The sequence below is a fragment of the Macrobrachium rosenbergii genome, chromosome 47 (assembly GCF_040412425.1).
Source record: "Macrobrachium rosenbergii isolate ZJJX-2024 chromosome 47, ASM4041242v1, whole genome shotgun sequence".
Classification (NCBI taxonomy): Eukaryota; Metazoa; Arthropoda; class Malacostraca; order Decapoda; family Palaemonidae; genus Macrobrachium; species Macrobrachium rosenbergii.
Genome location: NC_089787.1, coordinates 34,297,187 through 34,310,623, shown reverse-complemented (window position 1 = coordinate 34,310,623; position 13,437 = coordinate 34,297,187). Strand labels below are relative to the sequence as shown.

Genomic DNA, 13,437 nt, shown 5'->3' with positions numbered 1-13,437 from the left:
CCCTGCATTCGGTCAGTGCAAGCACTGGAGGAGGACGAAATTGCACAGCACTTCGAAATAGTCAGTTACATATTTGGACTTTGCATCGATCTCCAACATCGCCAATTATATTTCCCAGTACCAGTTGCTTCCCAAATCTTTAATAGCTGTTCAAGAATTGTCCTTAGATACATTTTAGCTGTCCACATTCGTAGCTGCTGGAATTTGAATATAGAATTTAGGCCAAAGGCCAAGCCCTGGGACTTATGAGGTCATTCAGCCCTGTGACGGAACTTAACAGTAAAAAAGTTTGTAGGGTATATTAGAAGGAAAACCTCCCAGTTGAACTATGAATTAATTGTTAGGAGATGTGGAAAGTAAGATGGAAGAAAGATAATATGAACGGAGTTACAGTAAAAGGAACGAAAGGGGATGCAGATAGGTTCCGAAGGGACGCTGCAAAGAACCCTCAATAATATTGTTCTTTAATCTGCACGTCGCACTCTCTCCTTTCACAACTCCAACACTACAATTTGGGCTAATGGGACTTCTACATGTCTCTTCCCTTAGCGTGAGGTCTCTTAGTAACAGCTTCGGCCGCGGTACAAATACAGAATGGCCACTGAGGTATGTTTACAATTTCAAGTTCCTAAATGGACAACAAGGTACAAAATTTATTGAAATATAACTATTTCTGAGCTAGAACAAAAGATTATGATATTGCTTCGCCAAACACTGAATACAAACACATTCAGGAGTTATTTTCATTTGCTTTCCCCACGATTATTAAGTTATTATCTTACACTTTTGTCGTTTTATACATTTGGTTATACAGAAATATATATTTTATAAGTATAACGTTTATAAATATATAACTGTCCTTCAGCTGGCATTTACAAAAACCAATATTTACCTTCGATTCCATTCAGTTGAAAGTGTAATTCTCGCAAAGTTTTCAAACTTCTCGTTTTTTGAACCAAGAAAGAAATTCGATCTTATTTCCCCAAGGTTTCCTCTAGCTTTTTTTTCAGCTTCTGAACTGAGTTTGGATTTATTAAACATTTCAGATTTTTGCTATAATTTTTCACGTGGATTCATCCCTGCTGTACAGATCGTTGAAAAGTATCATCGTTTATCATCCTCTGCATTTGTTCTTGTAAACGCTGAGAACGCAAAGACCTTTAAAAATTGCTTTCGACTGAATAGTCTCCTCGAAGAGTTGCCATGACGTCAAACCAACATTTGTTAAGAGAATATTTTAGCAGTCTGATCCACTTTTATTTTCAGGGAAGATGTGAAAAGAAAATCTCGCATTAGGATCTTAAAAGGTTAGGTTCGGTTTCCACATCACTATTTTCACCTGATGAAAGGTTATATATATATATATATATATATATATATATATATATATATATATATATATATATATATATATATATATATATATATATAGAGAGAGAGAGAGAGAGAGAGAGAGAGAGAGAGAGAGAGAGAGAGAGAGAGAGAAACCTGATCACAAAGCTAACATTCTCCCTTTCCCTACTCTTATGGAGAAAAGAAATTATTGACGCTTCAGTTACACGACACTACTGGAATGCAAGTTCTGCGTCCAGTCTGTGATAATATTGCTGAAGAAGCACTTGACAAACTATTTCGAGCGTTATGTAAGTATGTACGTATGTTTGAGGGAAGTTGTACACTGTATTTCCAGAGTGTGTAGATACGTACGTAATTTAGGTACGTACTTTATTTTTATGTATGTATGTATGTATGCAGTTTACATACTATATATATATATATATATATATATATATATATATATATATATATATATATATATATATATATATACTGTATATATATAGGCATATATATATATATATATATATATATATATATATATATATATATATATATATATATATATATATATATATATATATATATATATATATATATATATATATATAAACATATGAAGAATTTATGTTCAAAAGATATTTCAAGGAATGGCAGAGTGGTACATGGACTCCACCTATATTTTATATAAGAATATATGTGTCTGTATATGTAAGTATATAACTTATTTTAAAAGTACACCGTTCTGCCAGTGTTCAAAGGTGAAGCAGTTATAACATGAATTTCTGGTATACTTTTAAGTATATAAATTTGTACTAACGTATTAGAGTATTTCAAATGTTGTCATTTACGATCAAGCATACCTGAGTACATATTTTCATTCCCAGAACAATTATCAAATTATCCTTCAGTCCTCCTGTAGCCAATGGATCTGTCTGTAAAGTAAACTATGACGCAACAGCGAACGACATTTCCCAAAAAAAAAAAAAACACAAAAACAAAATGAAAGACAAAAAATAGAATAAACTGAGTTCCATGCATCGTCCATTCCCGAGAATGCAGAAATCCCTGAACGTTGAAACTGGAAAGTAAAACTCGGGAAAAGGGTAAATGTATAAAAGCAGAACTGAAAACCTCGAGCACTTGAGAATGAGAAGCTGGAGGAAAATAATTTTCCATTTTTAACTTGAGGAAAATGACTAGACAGTATCCAGTTGGACTTTCTAGTTATTTGCTTGGGAGGCTAAAAGATACAAATTATAAACAGGATGGATAACTAATCGCATAATGCTTGTAAAGCTCGTATAAAATTCAATTATATTATACATAAATTTAGGAGAACATTCAAGACTACTGTATATTCAATGTATGTAGTAACTAATGCTTGTAAGAAAAACTGTTAAATGATCTAACATGTTTTACAGTAGGCAGTTAAGACTGTTCAGTGCCTGTACAGATAATAGGAATTGAATATAAAATTTTTACCAAAGGCCCAACCGCTGGACCCTACGAGGTCGTTCAACGCTGAAAGGGAAATTTAGAGTAAAAAGCTTTTAACCCTGAGAGTAACAAGGTTTAAGGACGTAACAGAAAGAAAACCTCGCAGCTGAACTATGAAGTAATTGTTAGAAGAGGGTGGAAATTCAGATGGAAGAAAGAGAAAATGAATGGAGGTGCAGTAAAAAGAATGAAATGAGTTCAAGCTAGGGGCCGACAGAACGCTGCAGAGAACTTCAAGTAATGCTTACGGGGTAGAGGGATAATATTTACAAGATGTTTAAAAATGCAGGTGATATAGGCTATATTCGTATGCTGAAAGAAGGGAGCTAAAATTATCTACAACAGAATCCCACTTGACTTTAACATGTAAGACATCCCTAAAAAATATGCCGAGACCTTGACAATCTCATTTTCAATTTGATGTGATTAAAAACTACTTAAGACCTTTCAAGTACCCACCACTTGATATCCGACACCGTTTAGGGATTTAATTAAGGCTCAGTCTTATTCAACATTTATTGCTACTCGTCCAGCGGCAGATCTGATATTATTCACACGGCGAGCAAGCTTTCATCGGTACTTATAGGAAATAAATAAAATAAATCACCTGGAATAAGAATACCATAATCATGACTAATCGTCCAGAAATATTTATTGATTGATTCCGTTGGACAATTGCCTTTCATCTAGCTTATTAAGAAGGTAGTTTTTTATGCAAAATAAATGTAACACTTTTAAGAGCTGGATTTCGATTCCCGACCGAGTCAGTTTAGTGAGGGAGAAAATTGGCTACAGAATTTTCCATGACTTTCATGAAATAGCTGATTTGATAAAACATCTACGTTATTTCTGACCACAACAAATGTGTGTGTGTGTGTGTGTGTGTGTGTGTGTGTGTGTGTGTGAGAGAGAGAGAGAGAGAGAGAGAGAGAGAGAGAGAGAGAGAGAGAGAATATACATCTAGGTGAAATAAATAACCTTTTCTTATTTAGATTTCACCCTTTAAAGTTCACGAGAGAGAGAGAGAGAGAGAGAGAGAGAGAGAGAGAGAGAGAGAGAGAGAGAGATGTGTGTGTGTGTGCGTGTATGTATTGCTATCCAAATCAAGGTCAGAGCAAAAACAAAGAAATATTTATCTATCATCACATTTACTTCAGACGTTCTCTGTGTTGAGTAAGATTTTATCTGTGTAATTTGAAATAAAATATAAGCAATTCATGTAATTATATATAATTGCATATGAATAGATTTGAATTTAAATTTGAATTACTTTCATTTTAAGAAAAAACATCGAACTCGGTCACCAAATTTGGAATTTATTGGTGAGGACAGATATCGATTTGCATTTGTTGGGGTAAGTGGAACATTCCCCCCTGTGATATTCGAGTTTTCCCTAAAGGAAGGGGGAGTTTTCCCTACAGAAAACTGGGGTACGATTGCAAGTGATTTTGCATATTTGCGAAACCGTTAAGAATTCCTTTCTTAAAAGCATGATTTCGGTTTGTAGAGCCCTGAGGCTTTTTCTGTGACTGTCTTTGCTCATTATTAGTTATAAAATTTTTCTTTGGAGAGAGAGAGAGAGAGAGAGAGAGAGAGAGAGAGAGAGAGAGAGAGAGAGAGAGAGAGAGAGAGAGAGAGAGAGAGAAAGTTTATCAGAAATGCGCTAAAATGTGTGGCTAGTGTACCGTTCATGTTCAGAATAATAATAATAATAATAATAATAATAATAATAATAATAATAATAATAATAATAATAATAATAATAATAATACGAAATTCAATATATCACAGGAACGAAAATTCGGGTCGTATAAGTAAGTAAAATGCTGGCAAATGCTGGGGGTTACGTCAGTATCTTCATATATATCTACAAAAATTTCGTTCTTGTTTCACACACGGAGAGAGAGAGAGAGAGAGAGAGAGAGAGAGAGAGAGAGAGAGAGAGAGAGAGAGAGAGAGAGAGAAAATATTTCCGCTTGCGCTACCGATCGAGCAAAGGAACCGGAACTAAAAATGAAACGAGATATTGTCATGATAATGAAAATGACATTAATGATAAATTCATAGTGAATTTGCTGATATGAGAAGGATGAATCCCTAACAGTTGTCAAATGAGCCAATAATATCCTCATGTATAAACAGGAAGTTTTTTTTTCTTTGGGATATACGATTTAGGCCAAAGTCTAAGTACTGTGACCCATGAGGTCATTCAGCACTGAGAGGGAAATTGAGATTACAAAGGTTTTAAAGGTGTAACAGGAGGTAAACCTCGCAGTTTGCACTAAAAAAAAATTGTTAGGAGAGGGTGGAAAGTAAGACGGAAGAAAGTGAATATGAACGGAGGTACAGTAAGAGGAATGAAATGGGTTGCAGCTAGGGGCCGCAGTGACGCTGCAAAGAACCTTAAGTAACGCCTACATTGCACCGTAAGCGGTGCACTGACGGCAATATCCCCTTACGGGGTAAACAGAAGGTTTGATTATTAGTAAGTCTCCCTTAATTCTGAAGCATGAAGTCCCTACAGCCGCCAGGCGCCCCCCCCCCCTCCTCCGCCCCGACCTCTAATATGCTAAGCCGCCTCGAGAGCTAATAAACCTCTACAGGGTTCATCCCTGGCATACCTTCCCATCAACATACCAATACGACGTTGTTATTGCATAGCTACAAAAGAATGCCATTGCCTTCCTGTAACGCCCAATTCCTTTCAATCAGACGAGGGATTTTCGTATGTTAACAACCTTACGATACAGACATTATTTGTTGGTTTGGACTGCTGTTAATCAGCTCAGTGGTCTGGTTAAACTAAAGTATACTTTTTGTTTTCTTATTTACTAGAAAATTCCATTGTTTATTTTAATTTTGCTCTCCCTACCTTTATTTTTGTCATTCTACCTGAGAAATCCCTTATCACCTAAAGTTAATGATCCAATGAAACCTATAAAATCAAATAGAAAATATCATGAAATGTGTTGACCTCCAAAACGTGTAGATGCGTTTAGCTTTTTTTCCTTAACACTAACCTTTCATTTCCTATATATACATATCACAAATTTAAAAAGAAAATAACAGTAATTACTTCATGTGAAATTTTTCATACTGAATGCAAGGGTTACTCAGTACTATGTCAAAAGATCTGTTTAAGGTAATAAAATGTCCTCTAAGAATGAGACAATTAGAATATTCAATTAATTCTGAATAAAAATTACACCAAGCTTTCCACTTCATACAAAACGAGAATATTGGTTCCTTTGACAATTTTGAGGCCTGGCTATTAATACTATTCAGAGACTCGATTAATTCCAATTCAACACTAGCAAAATGTAAAGAGAATATTCAACATGCTTATTCTCAACAGGCTAGAAAGAGAAACGATAAAAAGCTTGGAAGAGCAAGCTGGTTGTAGGAAAGGCAGAAGTTGCACAGGTCAAATATTTGTGTTGAGACATATTCTGGTGTAAAAGGACTATTCTGTTTGTTGACCTCGTCTGTTGCGGAATGTGCACTCACTCGTGTGTTAAACGTGAAATTCTTTTGTACTTGGTCTAGTTGTCTTTCATTCATGCGTTAATAAAATATTTTCAAAGAATGGATAACAATACTCTCACTCAGTTAACGGTCCGGTTGGCTTGTAACATTCGGATTTTCCATGATTCAAAAAAAAAAAATGAGAGAATTTACGAAAATAAAAAAGTGAGAGAATTTAGAGGAGAGCGAAAAAGAGTGAGAGAATTTATGAGGAAAGTACAGTGTGTCAACACATGAGGCTAGGACGGGGGAAAGTACAAATGGAACACTGCGAGCAAAGGTTTTGTCTAATTATAGTCTTCGAGGTAATGAGAGAGAGAGAGAGAGAGAGAGAGAGAGAGAGAGAGAGAGAGAGAGAGAGAGAGAGAGAGAACTGCAAACATATCTCAATGTAATATATGTAAAATTTCACAAGGCTTTTAACATCTCTTGCTTAACCCTTTAAACCTCCCCATATATATATATATATATATATATATATATATATATATATATATATATATATATATATATATATATATATATATATATATCTTAATAAATTTCAAGACCACCGGGAAAGACGGGGAGTGTAACACCTAATGCTGCGCAGAACGACAGAACTACAGCAAATGAATCTACTTGGAAAGCATAGGTGTGTGTGTGTGTGTGTGTGTGTTTGTGTGAACACGCTCAGCCGTGATAAAAGATTAGAGAGGTTCTGAGAAAGGTAATGATTGATGAATGTTTTTAAGAAGTCGAATGGGATGGGAATATGGGATACGTAGTCTGGAGAGAGAGAGAGAGAGAGAGAGAGAGAGAGAGAATACGCCATACATATGAGAGAAATAAACATTTCCCCATTTTGACTTCATCCTCTAGAGCTCACCAGAGAGAGAGAGAGAGAGAGAGAGAGAGAGAGAGAGAGAGAGAGAGAGAGAGAGAGAGAGAGAGAGAGAGAGAGAGTCTTATGAATACCTCACCAATGGTTTCACGCCAGTGGGGTGAGGGTTTCCTCCTCGAGGCCCTCCTGCTTTAATGGTATACATTATCAACTTGGCAAAACGTATACGTCTAGTGTTATCTCTCTCTCTCTCTCTCTCTTCCCAGCTAACATACAACCAACAACAGTCGACTAACAACTAAGTAAATAATTCAATGCTGAGATCAACCGAGAAGTGCTAACACCACACTAAGGGCCAGAGAGAGAGAGAGAGAGAGAGAGAGAGAGAGAGAGAGAGAGAGTACTGATGATGTCTTATATATTTCATCCCTTTCATCGCTTCCAAAACTGTATGGGGAGAATTATGCAAACGAAATATTATTTCCTACAGTTAATGAGAGGAAAAATAATACCGAGGTGGGAAGTAGAAAAATGGGAGTGCGTTGAGCTCTGAATTCCTCACTTTTGCAGTTTCCTTAAAAATAATTTATTAAAGAACTCTCTCTCTCTCTCTCTCTCTCTCTCTCTCTCTCTCTCTCTCTCTCTCTCTCTCTCTCTCTCTCTGTCGTGAAGTAATAAGTTCTGTATTAGGAGAATTCTTGCTTTCAGGTAAAAATGCATCTGTTCCAACGAGAAAGATTTCATAAATATTGTTCTTCTTAGTACTGGTTTACAGTGTTAAAAAACACAAATAACACAAAAAAATACAAATAATCTTAACGGTGGGATAAGTAAAGCATGTTCAAATTATATATATATATATATATATATATATATATATATATATATATATATATATATATATATATATATATATATACATACATATATATATATATATATATATATATATATATATATATATATATATATATACATAAAACAAAACCATATGTTATATACGTACATACATACATAATATATATATATACATATATAATTTGACATTTTCCAAGGTAAAACGAAAACCCTAAAATATGGTTCCAAATAATTCCATTCTTTGAAAGTTTCACTAAACCTGACGTTAAATTTGGATTTCGGAGGACTCGCTTGCAATATTAATTATGAATTTCAAGAAACAGATGACTCAATGATGCACAGAATAAATTAACTATGTAACTGATAATTCACTTTTATTATAACAATAAATGAGATAGATAGAATGCTGATGATGGTTCTCAAATATTTCATCTACTGCATCAAATTCATTTGCAACAGAAAATTGTATGGAAAGGGGAGAGAAACGGAAATAAAAGCGGGAACGATTAAAAAAGAAATAAAGATTAATCTCTCTCTCTCTCTCCCCATAAGAAGGGCCAAATCTCATACAAATGATCATTCACTATATTCCAATGACACTTCCCTTTCAGAGGGGAAATTATATACTGTAGAATGGAATGGAATCTAGAGTCTAGATCAAAGGCCAAGCGCTGGGACCTACGAGGCCATTCAGCGCTGGAAAGGAAATTGAGAATAGGTAGGTTTGAAAGGTGTAACAGGAGGTAAACCTCGGAGTTGCACTATGAAATAATTGTTACGAGAGGGTGGATAGCAAGATGGAAGAAAGATAATATGAATGGAGGTACAGTAAAAGGAATGAAAGGGGTTGCAGCTAGGGGCTGAAGGGACACTGCAAAGAATCTTTAGTAAAAAGAAATTATATAATTTTCAAGAATAATTCGTTAATTATCATTTTATTATTGATAATCTAAGCAAGCATTGCAGCTTTTAGCAAGAACTGACTATACTGTATAATTTATATTATAATCTAGGTATATATACCATTACAGCTTTTGAAAAAAACTTACTATGTAATTTATAAAACGGTAATCTGGATATAACAAAAACACTTTTAGAATAAAACTAACTATATAATTTATAATAATTCGGGTCAAACATAACAGCTTCTAGAAAAACCTGACTATTAATCTATAAATAATCCATGTATAACATTATACCTTTCAGAAAAACAAACAATTTATAATATTCTGAGTCTAACATTACAAATTTTAGAAAAAGATGACAGCTTTCCGGAAAAAGAAACAAACTACATAATTCATAAAACCTCAAAATAAAGAAAACATAAGTGCTCTTTAAATCTGAGATCATGAAAGGACACGGAGTGTATTGCGTAATTAGTTTCATAAAGGCCTTTTGAAATGTCATAAGTAGCTCCCATCTCTTAACTGCTTCGTGACTTACTCTATGGTGTCCGAGTTGCTGTTATAAAACGATACTTAAAATGTCTAATTTCTCAGACGCTTAAAAGAGAGAGAGATTTTCTCTTTACCTTTATCCAGAAGGCACCTGCAAACAATATCTGTAAAAGCACTGCAAAACACGAGACAACAACAAACAAGTAGAGATACAATTGCTGGCCTCCAGACTATTTCCACCCAGGGAGCGACCCACTGCAGTCGACTAACTTCGACGCAAGTAATTCACTATAAACATCATGAATGCTCGACCACAACTATTTATATATCATTTGAATTCATCAGTATTATGAATTTCACTAAATAAACGATTTCCTTCAGAACTGGCTAGCAACGAAAGGAATTTTATACGGTGAATGAAGTATTACTTTTTCTCTACAGAAGTGCCATTCAGATTTCAGTCATGTTTTTCTGAATTATTTAAAGTGCGTTTTATTTTCACTAAACAGACTCGTTATTATACATTCATATATATATATATATATATATATATATATATATATATATATATATATATATATATATATATATATATATATATATATAATGCTTTAAATGCGTCTTAATTCCGTCTTGTTTTAACAGAGCTTGATAGAATTACGGCTGTCGTACTTGCAGTATCAAGAAATCTGGAGAAAAAACAGTGTATACGCAAAAACGTTCACGTCCGTAAAAAATCATATTTTCCAAGAACTATGATTTGGTGAAAAAATACTATCCTCAAAAAAAAAAACTCCTATACAAGATCAACAGTATTATAACAATCGAACGGATGAGAATTCATCATTCTAACAGCAATATTTCCATTTTGTTAAGCTAGTATAACAGTTCACTCGTTTTTATAAAAGTTATCGAAAATAAACATATTCTTCTGATCCATTTGCATTTGAATTTCACATACGTAATACCAAAAAACCGTTAGTGTTTTTTAGTTTGTTTGACAAAAATTATGCTTAACGGACAAAGATAAAACGTCATAAAAAGGAAACAATCTATTTCAAGTGGATTTACACACGGTCACCAGACAGAAAATAAATCCATAAACAGGATTTCACATGAGTTGGTAACACTCAATGATGTTATATAATGTTTTCATTAATTAATTACACTACCGTTGCGAGAGTATTACGGTCAAGATCAAAGCTTTATACACACACACACACACAGCTGAACACCGGTTTGATCCATAGTATCAACAGCTATAAAACGGGTGGTGGTTGTCCTTCGCCTGACATGTAACCGCTGGTAAGTATGAATGTTTTAGGAGAGAAACATCCCTTTAATAATACACCACATGACCCGTGATTCACAACGCTCCTGAACTTGAGTATATTTTCAGCATTTTATTGAATCCTGCCACCTACGGTTACACTCAAATTAGTTATTACTGGCGGCTGAAGTGAAGTCACGCTTATTCGTCATGTTTCATTTAAAATTCAGCTCTCAACAGACGACAATCCATTCGTGGATAATAGCAGACGAAGACTAAGTTCTGTTACTAGGCTAGGCCTATAGCATGTAGGGTACCGATTGTAGTAGTAAAACGCACCGTTAGCTAGCATATGCCCTTTAAACATAACGTTCGATTTGATATAAGTATTACAAAACCGAATGTGTCGCTTAAATGTATATACGATGGCTTCCTTGAAGGAAAAGGGTCTTTTGTAGCAGCAAACGGTTTGGCCCATATAACTTGGATGTACACGACAAGACACCTCAAAATAAGTCTGTCTGACATTTTCAGGATAATGATGGCACGATTGTCGTGTAAACAGCCGGTTGCTTATGTTTACGTCAGTCTTCGATAATAAGTAATTCTTCGTCGGCGTGCAATAAATGCTGCATTATTTGGGTGACTCCGCCGTGCCTCATAACAAGACTACTAACAAATATGGAAGCACAGTTACCTGGAGTACCTACAATTACGGCAGCCATTCAGACGCCAGTGTCTTTGTGCCAAAAATTTCCATAATATTATACACATGACTTTGCTTGACACTTAAATATAAACATATATGAATGGCCGGCGGTCAGTTCCAAAGAATACTGCCCTAGGCCTACGTGATCGGTTTACGTCACTGTGTTCTTGCAATAGGTATATTCTACAATACTCGGACCTCAACGCAATGTGCACTATTTCACCTAAATGCAACTGATATTAAGCGTTAAAGGTAACCGGACACCCTTCTCAGAATTGCACCAAGTATGAATGCAATTTCTTCATAGGTTTGCGAAACCAATGGACCACGTTTGCTCTAGGTATTGACGGTCGTATTTATTACACAAACAATTGTATCGATAATGTCCAGACACAAAAACTACAAATAATACTCAAGATGGCTTGAATTTTTAATAGAACGGAGAGTGACGGCCTTACCTTTCGCTTTGTGAAAATACATTTACTCCCAGATCCCTCTTCCCTCAGGAGGACGCCATTGACAGTCGTTCAAATTCCAGTCCTCGTCACTTTCATCATCCATATCGCTACTATAATCACCACTAACCCACTCGAATTTTATATCAGAATCATCCTCGTTGCTGAGCAAATCATCATCCAAAATGTTACCGGCCACTTCGAAAGGATGTTTTAGTTATCGCAAGATTAAAATGCATTATCGATATCGGTATCACAAATTCCATATCTCCCGCGCAGAACTTGGGTAAACTGGCATTGTTGGCAATTAGTCTATTAATTATCCGCGAAAGTGGCAACATTTAAGCTGAAGTGCTCCCTGATTGGTTATTTTACCCCGTGACGTCATAAGGCCACCGACTGATAATGATGACGGTGTCATGCAAGTTCTTTTAAAATTAGGCACCATTAAACTCATTTTTCATTGATATAGTGGCCTTAATATCGTATTAGAGCTCGAATGGGAATTTTAATCATCTCTCTCTCTCTCTCTCTCTCTCTCTCTCTCTCTATAATTCGTAGTTAAAATACATGAAGATAATTGAAAGGATTTTTTCATATAATATTTTCACAGGACTAATTCTTTCTCTCTCTCTCTCTCTCTCTCTCTCTCTCTCTCTCTCTCTCTCTCTCTCTCTCTCTCATAGTTACGAGCTGCGATAGCAAGACCCCTTGCTCTCTCTCTCTCTCATATCAGTTGGCAGTTGAGACCAGAAGTCCACACCAGGTCGCTTATATCTTTTTAACGACTTAACACATCAGGAGAGATTGGCAAGTGCCCGTGCTAACGTAAGGCCAGCTAATATAAAATTAATCACCTTCTCTCTCTCTCTCTCTCTCTCTCTCTCTCTCTCTATTACCCATATTACACACAGTTGTACACATACCATCTTCAGTTATGAGTTATATTAACTGGAATATCCGTAATGCTGTCGGTAGCAGATGTGACACTCCAAATGACAAATTTATTTGCCTTACGACCATGTTACTATACCTAGGCCTAACTAGAGACTTCGTAGCAATGCCTTCGACAGGGTACTTACTGATTATTCATTTATCTATTTACTACAAATAAAGCTTTAACTATTATGCCTCAATAATGATTACAACTATATTCAATGCTCTTCATATTAGTTGCCGGTATTGAAGTTCGTTTTTTGCTGGTGTTAATAAGGAATGTTTTAATCCCATGTTTATCTTTACTCTGTTTATTTTACTTTTGGACATACGTGAGCGTATGCTCCTGAGTAGTAGAAGTAGCATGTAGTAATAGTAGTAGTTGTTGTTGTGACTGGAGTAGTACAATAATTATGCCATCATACTATATGCCTGAAATATACTTCTTTCAAAGCAAATGAATATTGCTTCCCAAAGAGACTATTCCACGAGAATCTCACCACCACTTTCAACACCAGACTCCATCTAATAGAGTAATCCCTCTCCCCAACACCGTCGCCTACACCCATCCCTCTCACTCCGTCTTCCACGCCCGCATAATTTCGACTCTTTTCGAAATCTTAATG

General features: G+C 35.3%; 1 long non-coding RNA gene across 1 annotated transcript in view; it reads right to left on the bottom strand.

Annotated features, from left to right (window-relative positions):
- LOC136830756 (uncharacterized) overlaps positions 1–12,168 on the bottom strand; it is a 212,421-nt gene extending 200,253 nt beyond the window's left edge. Inside the window, exon 1 of the long non-coding RNA XR_010850736.1 lies at positions 11,879–12,168. This is a non-coding gene — a long non-coding RNA (uncharacterized lncRNA). The remainder of the gene's footprint in view (positions 1–11,878) is intronic.
- Between the last annotated feature and the right edge of the window lie 1,269 nt (positions 12,169–13,437).